This window comes from Pinus tabuliformis, chromosome X, assembly GCF_031772625.1.
Source record: "Pinus tabuliformis cultivar Carrire ecotype Pingquan chromosome X, CPIR1, whole genome shotgun sequence".
In the NCBI taxonomy this organism is placed as follows: Eukaryota; Viridiplantae; Streptophyta; class Pinopsida; order Pinales; family Pinaceae; genus Pinus; species Pinus tabuliformis.
The window spans coordinates 1,238,241,133-1,238,258,906 of NC_142308.1; the positions used below are offsets into that span (position 1 = coordinate 1,238,241,133).

The 17,774-nt window shown below is 38.5% G+C and overlaps 1 protein-coding gene across 1 annotated transcript in view; it reads right to left on the reverse strand.

Moving 5' to 3' along the window:
• The window catches only part of LOC149144441 (uncharacterized), a 47,936-nt gene that overhangs the window by 29,392 nt on the left and 770 nt on the right, over positions 1 to 17,774 (reverse strand). The window lies entirely within an intron of this gene.

Sequence of the window (17,774 nt, forward strand, 5' to 3'; positions counted from 1 at the left end):
GTAAAAGCATTGGTCAGCCAAGCTTCTGACAAGAATATCTTAGAGAGAGCTTGGACAGTATTGTAACGAGCCTTGGCTTCTCCACTACGCAGAGCTAGTATATCTCTTTGGAGGAGTATGCGGTTGTGGCTGTAACATTCTGCTATCGGAACTAGTACAATCAACTTTGGGTCATTCATCAATGCACTCGAACCTAAGAAGTCATTTACTGCTCTAAATCAATATCCCTTCTCAAAGGAGCATGCTATAAAGCAATGCCTTATTACCAAAGCTATCAATCAATGCCTCATTGCTAAAGCTATCAAGATAGTATCAAGAGTGAAGACCCTACAATTGAGTAGAACCACTTCTAAAAGCTCAACCAAACAAAAGAAGAATTCTTCAAACTAAAGGATACCAAGGAAGTGCAATTAGCTCAATAGCTTGAAAAAGGTTCTCCTAAGAAATCCCCAATCTAAGAATTGTAAAGAAAAAAGACGTAATGTAAAAGGAAAAAAGATGCTCCTAGTGAAGGCATTTCTTCTCCTAGAGAAGGTTGAAACTTAAGATCCACCACCTAAATCCCTAAAAACCATGTTGTTCATCAAGAATGAGAACAAGTTTGTTCTTGAGTTTGAGTCAAAAAAGCATGAAGGTAAGTCTCTAAAGATTGTGGATATTGTAGAAGCACATCCACAAGCAATTTCACATCCCCATTAAGGTTCTCAATCCTCATCTCAAGCATCCAATACAAAAATATCAATTTACTTTTAAACCAACAAACCTAGTTAATTCAAAGGAACATCATTAAGAGAAAGATCCATGTTTGTAATGACCCATTTCGGTTCTTAAGCAAAAGGGTATTAGCATGTATCTGATGTATGCATATGATAGCTACATATGCATACATCAGATATCTTGCACTAGTATACTTATTAAATAATTATTCCAATACCTAAATTATTTAAGAAGGGAAGTATTACCTAAAAATTCGACACTCCCAAAAGACACATTAAAAATTTCATGATTATAAAGTTACTAAGTAAAATTAACACTTTCAATCCCCTTAATGTAATTATGTACAAATATTTATTTTTAAATAATCATTTTATATATATCAAGCTTTTGACAACTGTTCATTTATTCTAATAATTAAAAAATAAAATTATGTATTAAGATTCATTTGTTAAATGTTATAATTCTAATAAAATAAATTAAAATTTAAAACTCATCCTCCACTTTATATTACAATGCCTTGAGGCAACGCATAACAAATGGCTAATGAATCAAATTGGATAAGGGCGGTGGAAGAAGGTGGCGACTGCCTGAGAACAAGTATTTATCCAAGCACAAAAGAACGAAGGAGGAGGGGGAATGGAGGATGAAAATTACAGAGAAGAGGAAATTCCATGCCACTGATAGAAAGAAGTTTGAGCTTAGTTGTTCTTGAAATTTTGGGCACAGGGGAACAGAGTACCTCGAATTCAAGCAAGTTTTGGTCGTTTTGGTAACGCAGCAAGAGCAAGGATCGCAACAAAGCAAACAAGGTGGTACTCAATAGAAGAATTGATAAATTCTATATTAAAATTCTATATACTGGTATTTTATGAGCAAAATTTTGTTAAACCCTGTTAAATTTTAGATTTAGGGCTTCATAGTTATTCTCAATATGAATTTGTTAAACTTTGTTAAATTCTTTAAAATTTAGGGCATTAGAGGGCCCTTACAATCTTGCTTTAAGTTCCAAATATATGGCTTTATAACAAAAAGAGACATCACAATTTTTTTATCAGTGGTTAATGTTATCCCATTCTCTTCGGTTTAAGGCCTCAATGTCAAGAAGCTTAACCTTTCTTGATAGGTTTATCACAAGTTCAACAAATTTAAAACTACTCCACTAGGCAAGAAAGTCTGGCAAGAAAAGTTGGCACAATGTAAGTGGAACATCTCAACCAACCATTGACCTATAACATTGGCTTCATTATATATGTTTCATGTTGTCCTCCTTGTTTGGCGAGTTGCAATTTACTCACAAAGAAATGGTACACATCGTAAGAAAGGATCTTGGAACTTTTAGTCATTATCATGTTGACAATTGAACAAGACATAAATTCCAACCATCCATGTTAGCAATTATTTTTTGGATTAGAGGTATGACCCCTTTAAGGTGGTTTCAAAAGAGTTTCTTTAGAGTTTGTAGAAGTCTTAGCCAATTCATGTAAGCATCAAAGTCTTCACACAGTCAACACTTGTTAAATTTGGCAACTAGGGCCAAACTTCACCTTGGACAGCGCATATGAGGCAGCTGATATTTTTATTGGATTCCTCTTTTCGAGAGGTGTAGGATTGATCTAAAGATCGTCTCATTCTAACATGTACAAATGGAATTATGAATTTATTTCTATTATGGACAAATTGTCAAGGTCGGGCACAAAAATGAAGGCAAACCGTATTGTTTGACCAATGTTGACTGCCAAAGGGTTTGACTGCAGCGTTGACTTTCATTGACCAGGTTTGACTGAATATTTTTAGACATTTTTGGGCTGATTTGATTTGTTGTTGGAGGCTAAGTTGACTAAGTTTGACTGAGTTGTTTTGGAGGTCAAAATTTGCCTTGTTGACCAGCGTTGACTTTCTTGTTAGGGCTTTCTATGGCTGTTGTTTGACTGGACAAAATTCACTTGATTGGGCAAGTGAATATTGCATATTGTACTCTCTCTCTGTTGAACTTTTGAAGAATAATAAAAAGAATTGATCATAGAGTTTCGCCTCTTGTCTTGGCTTGTCTTCTACTGTTACTATTTATGTTCTATCTGCATTTTACTATCATGTTGATGTGATTACTAATCTGGAAATTGATATTGGGTTAATAAGAAAATTGAAGTAAATAGCTCTTAAGCCTAGAACATACCATTGTTATCTAAAATTAACATGGTATCAGAGCCGAGGTGAAGACAAAGCCCAAGCAAGAGAGAAAAGAACGACCACTAAGATTTGTTAGACAAGGACAAGAGTCAATGGCCTCCGCATCTCACTTCAAGCCTGATGACAAGCTCAATGATAAGTCTAATTATCATGCATGGAAGGTGTCTCTTGATTTGACTTTGGAAGAGCAGGATGTTATGGACTATGTGTAGGGAAAGATTTATGAGCCTCCTTCAAATGCACCGGCTGCCACGAAGACAAAGCACAAGAAGGGTGAAGTCAAAGCAAAGAAGATTATCAAGGATTCTATTAAGTAAGCATTTGGTTGCATACATCTCCGATTTGAACACATCCAAGGACATGTATGACAGTTTGGTTGGCATGTTCAAAGCTAGCAATGCAAACCAAGTTCTCTTTCTCAAGAACAAGTTGAAGGACATCAAGAAGGGAAGAGGTGAAGATATTCAATCCTACTTCATGAGGATTACCGAGATCAAGAATGATATTCTTTCGATTAGAGAAGCTATCGCTGATAGGGAGCTCACTCTCATTGCCCTTGGAGGACTTCCTCATGAATGGCACGTGTTCAACAACTACTATTCTTAACAACGACCGGATTCCAAGTTTTGAAGAATTGATGACTAGATGTTCTCAAGAAAAAACAAGGATGATGGAACTAGATATGCCTTCAAATAGGAATGATCCTACTGCATTCTCCGCTCATGCTAAAAAGAAGAACAATGCAGGTTCAAAGACGCAATGTCCAGGAAGGCCGGGTTTCAAAAATGGAAGGAAGGGAAGATGCTTCATTTGCAACAAGTTTGGTCATTATGCTAGGGAGTGTCCTAATAGAAGGGATACACCTCGGGATGATGACAACAACAATCGCAATAATTTCAGGGGCAACAACAATCAAAGGAATGGCAAATTCAACAACAGAGGAAAAAAGAATGCTCTCGCTCTTCATCAAGGAAATGGCCACCCTCCCAAGAGATCAAGAAACTCCTAGTATGGTGAATCTAATTTTGTTGATAACAAGCAAAAAGAATTTCATCTTCTATCTGCCCTCTAATGCCTCTCGTTCGGACACCTTGGGAAATTGGTTGATTGATAGTGGTGCCTCAAGGCACTTCACTAGGTATAAGGAAGCTCTTTCAAATCTGATAGAAAAGGATACAAATTTGGAAATTACCCTTGGAGACAATGCCACCTATCTCGTGAAGGGAGTTGGGAATGTTACTCTTCAATTGAATCAAGGTAACACCATTCATCTACAAGAAGTACTATATGTACCCGATCTAAAGAAGAACCTGGTATCTATCTCGGCGATGGAGGACAAAGGATTCAAGGTGGCATTCATCAATGGAAAGGTACGTGTGTGGAATAAAAATTTCAAAGATGCATTTACACTTGGATTCATGGTTGATAGCCTATATCAAGTTGGAGGGATTCCATTGGGAGTTATGTCTTGCGACACATCACTTCAATCTGAATCATGGCACAGAAGGTTTGCCCATCAACATTATAAGGCTCTACCTGATGTGAGGAAGATGGTGACAGGTATGCCCGACTTTAAAGTAGAACATGAAGGTGTTTGTCAGGGGTGTGCCGAAGGAAAGCATACAAGGGGACCATTCCCTCAAGTAATAGCAAAACTACCGACATATTGCAATTGGTTCATTCTGATCTATCTGGTATGTGATGCACGTGAACTCTTTAAGAGGATATTTATATTATGCTATCTTTATGGATGATTTTTCTCGCAAAACTTGGATATATTTCTTGAAGAAGAAGGACGAAGAATTCTCATGGTTCCATTCTTTTACAACCTTGGTCAAAAATCAAACAGGGAAGAAGATTAAAATATCGAGGATCGATAATGGAACCGAATATGAATCAAATGAGTTCAATAACTATTGTAGAGAAGTTAGCATTAAGAGGGAGACTACTATTGCATATACTCCCGGGCAAAATGGTGTTCTTGAAAGGAAGAACCATTCTATCGTAGAAGCCACTCGTGCCATGCTTCATGACCAAAGGCTTCCAAAGTTCTTATGGGCCAAAGCTACAAACACTGCCCTGTATGTTCAAAATAGATGCCCTCATCAAGCGTTGGACTCCAAAACTCCCGAAGAAGTTTTCACCGATAAGAAACCTAATGTTTTTCACTTTAGAATTTTTGGTAGCCCCATATATTTTCATTTACCGAAAGAAAAGAGAAGCAAATTGAATGCTTCTGGGAATAAAGGAACATTTGTGGGCTACAATGAAATCTCTAAGACATATAAAATCTATGTCCCTGGTCAAAGAGAAGTGGAGATAAGTCATGATGCCACCTTCGATGATGATGTTGCCCTTGGGAAGATTAGTAAACTTCCTCTTCCAAGGAAGGACAAAGAAGCAGATTTAGGAATGTAGGGAGAACCGCAGCATGAGCCGATGCCTAATGTTGAAGAACCAATGGATCCCATTGATCCACCCCCTCATGAGCCCTCCTCCTCGAAAAGGAGACCCTCATGGCTTAGGGAGACTCTCGAAGATGCCGAGAAGCATGTTGCACCAAGGGGGGCATTTCGTGAAAGCAAGAAGTCGAATAGGTACCAAGGGTACTTAACTACAATGAGCACCATTGTTCAATCTGAGCCTGGCACATTCAAAGAAGCTGTGAAGCATCGAGTTTGGAAGGGTTATGAACAAAGAGTATGAGTCGATTATAAAGAATGATTTCTGGGATGTGGTGCCTAGACCCATGGACAAATCCTTTGTCACCTCGAAATGACTCTACAAGATCAAACATGGAGCTGATGGAAGTGATGAACAATACAAGGCTAGATTTGTTGCTCGAGGCTTCTCTCAAAAGGAAGATGTGGACTAGGATGAAATATTTGCACCTGTTGCCCAATACACCATTCATTCGATTATAGCCCTTGCTGCCTTACAATGATGGAATCTACACCAAATGGATGTCAAGACCACCTTCTTACATGGTTCAATTAAGGAGGAATTCTATGTAGAACAACCCGAGGGGTTCGAAGTTCAAGATCGTCAATCGCATGTATGCAGATTGAAGAAAGCCCTCTATGGGTTGAAGCAAGCTCCCCAAGCTTGGTATGAGAGGATCGACAGCTATCTGATGAAGCTGGGATTTACAAGAAGTGAAGCTAATCTGAACCTTTATTCTAAGGTTGAGAATGATATACCTCTCATCTTGGTACTTTATGTGGGCGATCTCTTTCTGACAAGTGCAAACCCTCTTATTCATCAATGTAAGAGGGAGTTGGCTTCCGAATTCAAGATGAAGAACCTAGGATTGGTGCATTACTTCCTAGGATTGGAGGTCTGGCAAAAGCCAGGTGAGATTTTCCTTTCTCAAGGAAAATACTTTGTGAAGCTACTTGAAAGATTTGGGATGGTGGACTGCAAGTCCGTGACTGCTCTGATGGAACTTAACTTCAAGAAGTTATGTGAAAGTGTTGTTGGGCACGATTTGGGAAATCCTAGTATCGTCAACTCGCGTGGAGCTTGATGTTCCTGGTGAACTCCCGTCCGAACATATGTTTTGCAGTGAACACATTAAGTCAATTTATGGCTGAGCCTCATCACATACACTGGATTGTTGCCAAGAATCTCTTGAGATATCTTCGGGGCACAATCACCTATGGACTGAGATACACTGTCAGGAATGTAAGGCTCCATGGTTATTCTGATGTTGATTGGGCTGGCAGTGTGGTGGATTGTAAAAGCACATCTGGATGTTGATTCTCTCTAGGTTCTGCTTCGATATCCTGGATGAGCAGGAGGCAAAAGTCGATTGCCTTGAGCACCACTAACGTTGAATACACTGCTGCTAGTATGGCCTCCTGTGAAGTTGTTTGGTTGAGGAAGCTTTTTAGTGAGTTGTTTGGACATGTGCTAGATACCACCGCGATCTATTGCGACAACCAAAGTGGGATTCGTCTTTCTGAGAATCCGGTGTTTCATGACCGCTCCAAGCATATTGATATCAGGTACCACTTTATCTAGATATGGTACAAAGGGGAGCAATAAGGCTCTGTCATATTGGGATTGATGATCAGGTCGCAGATATTCTTATGAAGCTCGTGGGGAAGGTCAAATTCTTAACCTTCTATGAACGACTTGGAGTCGTGGAAAGACCCTCTTATAAGGGTCCCATACGAGATGGATACTGAGCTATGGGAGCTCTGTGGGGCTTGGGGTACTTCTTGGAGCGATGAGCGACCATAGGGTGAGTGGTTCACCTTCCCCTAATGGTGCGTGATGTACAGGGTGAGTGGTTCACCTTCCCTTGTGATATCCCATGCTGAGATATGCATAGGATGAGTGGTTCACCTTCTCCTATGGCATATGAGCAAGATGAGTGGATCACCTTCTCCTGCCAATACATCCTACCCATGCAATCTGGGACTCATGGGAAGTACCTCTCATATGGCCAATGAGTAGGGAAATGAGGATAGGGGCCATAGTACTACCGATGGACGCATCGTGTACTACTGTACTCCCTATGCTAGGATGCTTGATATTGATCTAGGATCAATGGAGACACACTCGAATATTGGAGAGTAGTATGACACACTCGAATATTGGAGACTGACTTTGGGTTAGTGGAGAATGGTATGATACATTCTCGATCATTTCTTCTTCATTATTTCTTCATGGTTCAACAAAACAGAGCAGAGCAGAGCAGAGATGACATGAATGGTACAGATTGTCAAACGGTTTGGCAGGTGAAGTTCTCCCTAGTTGAAAGGGAGTGTTAAATTTGGCAACTAGGGCCAAACTTCACCTTGGACAGCTCATATGAGGCAGCTGATATTTTTATTGGATTCCTCTTTCCGAGAGGTGTAGGATTGATCTAAAGATCATCTCATTCTGACATGTACAAATGGAATTATGAATTTATTTCTATTATGGACAAATTGTCAAGGTCGGCCAGCCATCTAATTTAGACCCTCAAGCCCACAACGTTGCATATAAATAGAAGGAGCCTCCTCCTCATTTAGACACTTCACTTCACTCACATATCTCTCTCTCCTTTCATGATTGGGTATGGATTTCTAAGGCAGCTCTCCACATGTGCGAAGGACAGTTCTTTTATGTTCCTACGTTGACCAGTGTTGACCGAAGTTGCAGGAAGGGTTTTGACCAGCAGCATTGACCTGTTTGGCTGCGTTTTTGTGAGGGATATCTCTGTTTGGGCAGGCCGCATTTATAGACACAAAAATCGAGGCAAACAGTATTTTTTGACCAATGTTGACTGCAAAAGGGTTTGACTACAATGTTGACTTTCGATGACCAAGTATGATTGAATATTTTCAGACCCTTTTGGGCTGATTTGATTTGTTGTTGGAGGGCGAGTTGACTAAGTTTGAACGAGCTATTTTGGAGGTCAAAATCTGCCCTGTTGACCAACATTGACTTTCTGGTTAGGGCTTTTTGTGGTTGTTGTTTGACTAGACAGAATTCACTTTGATTGGGCAAGTGAATATTGCATATTGTACTTTCTCTCTCTCTCTCTCTGTTAAACTCTTGAAGAATAATAAGAAGAATTGATCAAAGGGTTTCCCCACATTGGGGTTTGTCCTGGCATGCACCATATCTTGTATCCTCTTGTCTTGGCTTGTCTTCTACTATTATTATTTATGGTCTATCTGCAATTTACTATCATGTTGATGTGATTGCTAATCTGGAAATTGATATTGGGCTAATAAGAAAATTGAAGTAAATTGCTCTATAGCATAGACCATACCATTGTTATCTAAAATTAACAACGCTATATAGTGCCAACGCACATGCTCAAGTTGTCACTATAATCCCTTAGTTATTTTGAGAATGATGAGGCCATCCTTGAATTTCTTCACACAAGAGAGGATCAATTGCCTCATAATCACAAGTTAAAATTTAGCATGTGACTTTCATTTCATGGACCCTTTAGTTTAGAGCATGATGCATTTCTGCTACAACACAAACACAGAGATATACTTACATGGAAATACAAGGACATGGAAGGGATGGTGTTTCCATCATTTAAACATAACATTGTATGTAATCTTGAAGGTAAGACAATTTGACAAATGTAAATGCTTATGTCCCCCAATATACCTTCTCACTCAAAAAAGAAATCCAAAAGTTATTGTCCTTGCAAAATATATCCAAAATATCTCACAAGGTTAATGACCATCCTAAATGGGTAACAAATATAGTGATAATGGTTAAGAAAATACTTTGGGGGAATTAGGGATACAAATGACTCACATTTGGTCAAGTTCAAAAGGCTAACTAACTATTCTAAATGGTAAAACGAATATCATGTTAGTGGTTAAGAAAATATTATAGTGGTTAAGAATCATTGAGGCCCCAAAAGAATTTCCATAAGACAATTTAAAATTCTCCCACAACTAACACTAGAAAAGGAATTTCTAAAGATTTGTTGACTTGGACCTCAAGCTATTTCCATTCCATGCAAGAATGCCACTATTCCACATTCTATAAAACATGCCAATCCAAAAAGCCCATTTGTGTCGTTTCTCATGTTTCCTTATACTCACGTATGTTCTACTATGATCCTTGTAAATTTAAGGCCCAAAAAATCACATTAAGAACACAAACACAGCCGGAGACAAAAGAGAGCAACAATCATTTCAACAATAAAAACCAAGCTATAGAGTACAAGTCTATCTCCATCAAGGATCAACAAAAAAAAATTGCCATGTTCATGGTAGTGAGCATTTTTATGTGAAAGAGGAGCTTGCCCTTTTAGTGGTACAATCATACAATGAATGAGTCCAATATTGCTACATCGAAAACCTCTACCATCTAGTGTTATTAGAATCAGATTGGACCAGTGTCCAGAGCAACAAAAGGCCAATTCAGTACCAAACCGACTAGTTCATGTACGAAACCGAACCTGACTTTTTTCACTGAACTAGCTGGTTTTGTACAATGCTACCAAGGTCCTTTTGAACACATTTAAAAAAACAATAATTTATGAGTGGGAAAGCCTAGTATTTGACCATATTTCCCTACTAATGCTATGCAATTAATGGTAATGTTAAATTCTTAGAGTAAAAGGAATTACTTAATTTTTTAGCATTACCATTAATCGACTCGCGAAGTTTTAGAGTGGTTCCAACTTCAATGGATTTCATATGGAGAAAGTAGAATTTTAGATCCCACTCAAAATCCAATAGACTTAACAATTATCAAGATCTCAAGATTGGGGGGATTGCAATGTTTCTATTGGATTTTGTCAGGGTATGGAACTAGCATTTAATGAAGAGCACCAAGCCCTCTATATAGCTTGATGTTAGTGCCATTGATTGTCAAACCCCTCTATCGTGACCCTACTAAAAATGTACCCATCACTCACAAAATCTTGACTTGGCATGCTAATATTTTTTCTATCTTATTTTAATGCTTTGAGGGTGACATTGATGATGCAAATCCCAATATAGGCAATGATTTTGATGATATGTAAGTATTTGTTGTAGCATAATTATTTTTGGATGTTATAGGCCATTTAATGTCCCAAACTAGATTTTGAAATAATCTTCACATACCATCGAGGCATTTTAACCAACACTTAGCAAAAATGGCATTAACAATGATTTTCTTACTAATTATTAATGTAAGAACATTGTTACATTTTGTCAAACAATTTAACATGAAACCCTCATTTGACAATAAGAACAAGTAACAAACTCAGCCTTATTATATTAAATATGAATCTAAATATACATGAAGACCTGTTAAGACATCAACAAGATGGCACAAATGGCTGAAGATATAAATGGTTGACAATGACCTTTTCGATGAATTCGATGATGCCCTGATGAGAAACTTGGATGACTCCTCCATATACTTGTTAAGATTAAATCCACAAATTGACACAGTGAGGAATTTGAGTGATTCCTCCTTCAAGACTAGCTAGGGTGGGGGTCGTTCACCACTGAAGCCTAGTTATTTTGATCAACTAGGTTGGGTAGTTGCTCCATCGAAGAAGATCATGCTCAGGGTTATAAACCCTCCACCGAAAATCTAGACATGCCTAAAGAATGATCTTGAGCTCCCTTTATAATCTTTTGCCATCCCAATACCATGGATAAGTATTCCATGGATACTAATACCATGGGTAAGTATTCCATGGGTGCCAATACCATGGGTGCTAATCCCATGGGTAAATATTCCATGGGTGCCAACACCATGGGTGCTAATATCATGGGTAAGTATTCCATGGGTGCCAATACCATGGGTGCTAATACCATGGGTAAGTATTCCATGGGTGCCAATAACATTGGCAAGTAATCCATGGGCAAGTAAATACATAATAATGTGACTTTATAAAGTTCCCCTTGTTCTCCTAGCCACATTTTAATCTAATTAAATCAATCATTTCCCCTGTAGTGATCATCAGAAAGGGGACATGACAGTCCTCCCTTTCGAGATTCCTTGTCCTCAAGCAATGCCATAAGTTGTGTATCAATACTTGGGTCCCAAATGTGCCATTGTGTTACTCCATGCCATTGTATTATCCAATCATCAATAAATCCCTCAATACTTGTGTCCCAAATATACCATCATATCATCTGGCCACAAGTGGATTTGTTGTAGTGTGAACCCTCCCTCAGAGTCATCCTTGGTAAATATGAAGGGCATATCTCCTCATGTGCCAATGGGGGTGTCACTGTTGTGCTAATCATCTGCTCCCCTAGAACCTAATCCACCAAATGAAGACCATCTTCACCATGCCATGCCCGACATTATGTCATGCCAATTCCATCCCACTTGAAAAGATCCTAACAATGCACATTGGAGATCCTGTTATCTTGGTCACTGAGAGTATACCTAAACATCTCATTGGGCCTGCACACTTCCTTGCCAAACAATCCTTCCCCCTAGGCTAACCTATACTCCAATGGGATCGCGAAGGGACATGCAAACTCAATCACTCAATTGAATATTCTATCAATGTAACCACATCCCTACACCTCTAGTAGAGCTATAAGGTCCACAAATACACTCTTTGATTCTAAATCCAAATTAGGTGAGTCTTGTAATAAGCCTGTTGAACAATCATGCCTTGATTTGTCTTGCTGACAAGTCATACACTCTATCTCATCACCTGGCATAACACCCTCGAGGCCCTCCCCGTAAAACCTCTCTCTGACCTGACTGTAAATGTGGCAATCCTCAGGATGAACTATCAATAGTGAAGCATGGACCACTCTCATAGTCCTATCCTTGAGTGTAGACTCAAGGACTAAGTAAATGGTGTTGTCCTTTACTATATACCCCGCCATCTTGTAGGTGTCCATCCCTCAACTTAAAGACAAACCTGTTCTTTAAATGCTCCATCCCCAAGTGGAATACCCAACTCTACATATTGTTGGTCTCCTAGATAAAATTCTTGTAACAATGTCCTCCATGCTCTCCATAAACCTCACAGTACGCCCCACCACTCTATCAAAAGATCTATTTGATCTTATTGCCCGTGATATCTCACCCCAACTAATTCCGAGAATTCATTGTTGCATCAAATGAATCTTGTACACCCTGTCAAGCTCTATCACATGATGACATGATCCATCTGGATCCCATTACCCATTTGGGATTTTGTCATCCCAAATATCCAAGGGCCCCTGTTGTGTTATACCTTTGACTACAAGTATCTTTCCAAACATCACTAACTCAGTGGGATACCAACTCATAATCTCTCTCCATTCCATCTAAAATGGAATTCTGAAATAGGAAGTAACAACAAGAATAATATAAGTTTTAGAGTCCATAACCTCCCATGAAATGTGGCTTCCATCATCTTTAGTTATCAACGACTCCTGAAAAAGACATCATGTATAAATGCCAACACAAGGAGTATTCCTGCCATGTTTATGTTGCACGACTTTGCTTTCAACTAGAATGCTCATATACTGAAGCTTTATCTCACGATCTTGGTCAACTTGTAAATGCAATAAAAAATATTTGGTTCCGTCTTCCTCATACCAACTCACCTCCCCACTATCCAAATGTGGATTCATGGTATCAGAAGCCTTGTGTTAATTTTAGTTAACAATGGTATGTTCTATGCTTAGCACAATTACTTCAATGTTCCTTTAGCATCCCAATGACAATTTCCAATAGTAAATCACATTAACAGTAACTGTAGATAGATCATAAATAACAAAATGCAAAAGACAAGCCAAGACAAGAGAATGCCAGATTTGGCGGATGTTGGGGAAAAACCCCAATGTGGGGAAAACCCTTTGATCAATTCTTGTTATTATTATATCAAATGTTCAACAAAGAGAGTACAAAAAGACAAAGTAGACTCACCAAATCAAATTCAAAACAACCCTGTCAAATTTGTAGTCAATTGCAATCAAACTCAGCCCTAAACAAAAAGTCAAATATGGTCAACGCAACAGTCAAACTTGCCTCCTTGAGCTCAATCAACCTTAGTCAAACTCGACCTTCCTTGTTGGTCAAAGTCAGCCCAAAACAGTCCTTCAAAGTCCAATCAAATTCAGCCAAAAGAGAGAAAGTCTACTGCAAGTTTTTGTGGTCAAAGTTGCAGTCAACCCTAAAGTCAATGTTGGACAAAGTGCCCAGATTTTCTCAATTTTTGTGCCCAACAACTTGGCCTTCCAAGATTAAACTTCTGACTGAAAAACCATAGTCAAACTTGGTCAATGCACCCCTGGTCAACACTGGTCAAACCTGCCACAAAGTTATGAAATTTCGGCCTGCAATTCGTCCTCCTCGCCACACGTGTGAGAGAAAATAATTGCCCAATAGTTGTACGACCCAATCAAATGAGGAGAGAGAAGAATGTGTGAATGATGATGATGCCAAATGAGGTGAGAGGACACTTGTATTTATAAAAGTCGTTGAGGGTGAAGAGATATGTCTATTGAGCTTCATGAGCCTGATGATGTGGTCTACTTGATCAATTTGCACATGTGTGGGCATAAATTCAAAAACACACTTCTGCTTGTCCAAATTAAATGCACACTTCTGCTTGTCCAAATTAAATGATCTTTAGATCAATTTAAGTCCTCTCAAAAAGAAGAATTCAATGCAATCATCATCTCCATTAAATGAGTTGTCTAAAGTGGAATTTGGCCCTAGCTGCCAATTTTAACACCGTCTCTATGTGCTCTTGAAAAGGGCTACTCCGCAGGCTATGGAATAGGCTTCTTTTGTTGTCTCATTAGAAACTTTTAAATGTTTCCCAACACGGGTAAGATTGGCAATTGTCCTAGCACAAATAACTCCAAGGAACTTAAGCTCATTGTCCTGTTGTAATATGGTGTCCTTGAGCATCTTGGTTCTCTCCTTCATTTCTGGAAGGCCTTCTTTAAGATGTTTAATCCCTTTTTAAGTATGTTCCTGGTGACTATCATTGGAAAATCTTGTAGAAGAGATCGGATAAGAGATACAACTATCCTCTTCATGGTTTGTGGCTACTATATAAGACTGAATTTCCACACAAGGCTCATCCATATCCTTTGGTTTGACCCCTACCAACTCCCCATCAATCAAGGTTTTAGCTTCCCTTCACATTGTTTGACAACATCCTATACCAAGTTATAAGCAATTATGGAAGCGACCTACTTTTGTTTCTAGACAACCAATAACAAAGATATGATGGGCTAGAAAATAACATCACTTTCATCACACTCATCAATAATTGTACCCATGATGATTCTTATGTGTTCATGAGTGGATTTGTAATGGTCTTTGCTAATAGCATCGATGAAATAATGAAACAGTTGTAAAACAAGATCATGATAACCATACTCAAGCATGATAACAAATGACCTTACCTATGCCATTAATTTGGAATATTGGCCCTCTTGCCAAAACATGGATTGTCCACTTGATCTAGCCCCTGGAAGCTTCCCACAATCAGTTGAAATATTTTCTACATTATAAGGGATTTCATGAGTTGTGGCCCTTTAAACTTCACTCAGACAATGCGCAACAACAAGCCTTACCTCTCCATCCTTATGCCTTAATAGCTTGTCCCCACCCAAGTCAGTCACTACTTGAACCATAGCTACTAGAGTCAACTGAGGAGGTCGTTGTCCCACCATTTGTAATTGCCTTATCACTTCCTCTAATGAGCTAAGAAGGTCATCTTTAGATGGACACAATTTTCCAAGTTAATATCCTGCTTTAAAAAGTTACCACAAAACTCCATCAACGCACTGAAACTTGATGTTAAAAGTAATCTACCTTCCACTATTGAACCTCATCAGACTATAATATACCCTTTAGACAAATAGCACACTTATCACACAAATATTTATGGGGATTACCGCATTCATTAGATAAACAAACAACAAAGAAAAAAAAAATAATAATAATAATTGTTGCGTATTACAACAAAGACATCATTCCAAATATTTGCACATTCAGAACAAGCAACCCTTTACAAAGAAAACATCTATCCTCAATAGTTCTTACCCATACTATTTTAAAGGTTTTCACAAGCATGCAAACATTTTGTATGTGGTTGGCTCAGACTTCTACTAAAAATTATTGTTGTTACAAGAATACTATACGTTATTTGGTAGATAGATTTTCAATGACTGACTTAGACCACTGGCAAGATTTGACTCGGTACCCAACTCTTGGCTGCATACACTATTAGTCGGTTCCTCGGGAATTGTTCATTAGTCTGGTAATACCGTGTCTTGCTTGATCTCCTGGATTGCAGTACGCACCCTCCTCATGCTATTCAAGATTAACACCAGATCATTTCCAATCTATCCAATTGTTGGCATTCACGTTCATGCACAAATTAATTTCGGCCCTTTTCTCCGTTTCCTTGTTTTTCACATCAGTGAATGGTGATACTGAGCTCGACACCCAACTCTTGGTTGCATGCACTATTAGTCGGTTCCTCAAGAATTTCTCATTAGTCTAGTAATACCCTGTCTTGCTTGATCTCTTGGAGTGCAATATGCACCCTCCTCGTGCTATTCGAGATTAAAATTTAACACCAAATCATTTCCAATCTACCTAATTCTTCGCATTCACGTTCATGCGTAAATTAATTTGAGCCCTTTTCTTTGTTTCCTTACTTTTCACATCAGTGAATGGTGATCCTAGGCTCTGCACTTCCACCCAACAATCTAGGAAATGTATCCCCGCCTTCAGATATTAACTCGGCCAAGCTTCCTAACAAGTTCTTAGTGACGTGTTTTCCCCTGTGACTTGCTTCACGCTTTCTCCTTGCGCAACGCAATAATCCACAAATCGATTCAACCCTAGATGGCCCCACCACACAAACCAAATGTGGTCATCTAGGGTCAGATATAAATGGCTAACAATGACCTCTCCAATGAATTCGTTGATGCCCGAATGAGAAACCTAGATGGCTCCTTTCTATACATGTTAAGATTAAATCCACAAATTAACCTAGTGAGGAATCTAAGTGATTTCTCCTTCGAGACTGGCTATAGGGTGGAGTCTTTCACCGCCAAAGACTAGTTATTTTGATCAACTAGGGTGGGTAAATGCTACACCAAAGAAGATTGTGCTCAGGGTTATAAACCCTCAAGCAAGCTCCAAGAGCCAAAGTAAACAATCCATCAGATATCTCTTTGAAAATCATCTAACCTAAAAAGTCTACTCAGAGCTTTTATTTTCATATTTCTACTAATTGCTATGTAGCAACCTTTAATTCTGGAAAGTTGTTTCCTGACCAAAATAATTATTAAAAACTCAAAATCCTTCACTAATATTCTGCTATCAAATTTATTTGAGGACCCATATCTTATAATGACGATTAAAAAAAAAATCAAGACCCCTGTCATACACTAAAAATGGTCCATAACTGTAAGATATGAAATAGACATGAAATAGTCATGGTCTAAAAGCTTTATACATCCAGAAGCAGGCTTTGGAAGCAAATATCTGTGTTGGTGTGTTTAAAAGCTCCATCCTTCTGGTACTACCCTTCGTTGATGTTTTTTGGATGTTATCTTAATCCATTTCACTCTGATTAGGTTACTCTTGTTTCAATGTCTTAGAGATTGTTGTACACCAAATTCGGCCATAATATATTCCTTTATGGAATGTTGGAAATATGCTACTACAATAAAATTCCCAACTTCATCCACATATGGAATTACTATTAAGTACGGATCTAACATGAACCAAGAGAGATCAAATTTCTTCACATGCAAGCTTCATCACTCAAAATTAATTATTTAACCTGAAATTAAGTCTAAACATTTGAGGTTTGAGGCCCTTATATAAACCAATTCGGCAAATTTATCTAAGACATTGACAGCAAACTGCCAGAGTGGTTTGGATCAGAAATGAAACTGAAGGAGATGATGTTCTGCATTATTGCAAGACATTTTGACTGAAATGTTTCAGAAGATAACTCAGACAAAAATGGCATCCAAAAGACAATTGCTAGTTAGGGGGAGAGAAAATCACAAATTCTACATTGCTGACTAAACTTTATCTTAGATCTTGTTTAACACGTATGTAGTATATACTATATACCAGACAGCTGAGATCGTTTGCCAGCTGGAAGAGCCTAGATATTATAGATCATTATCCAGAGAAAAAGAAAACGGCCATGACTATGGATTGCAATAAGGAGTATGCCATTTTGTTGTTCAGAATATCTAAACTAACAGTTGGGGTATATAATGAACACCACCAACAAGTCAACAATGCGAAAATACTTTCCCCAGATGAGTTCTAAACAAAACAATCCAGACAGGGTACTTTGGGCTGATCAAATGCGTCATTCTGGCATACAATAGTCAGCATTCTTCGGTTACTGATCAAATAGCAACAGAATGCTATGAGACATCGCACAAATTCAGATC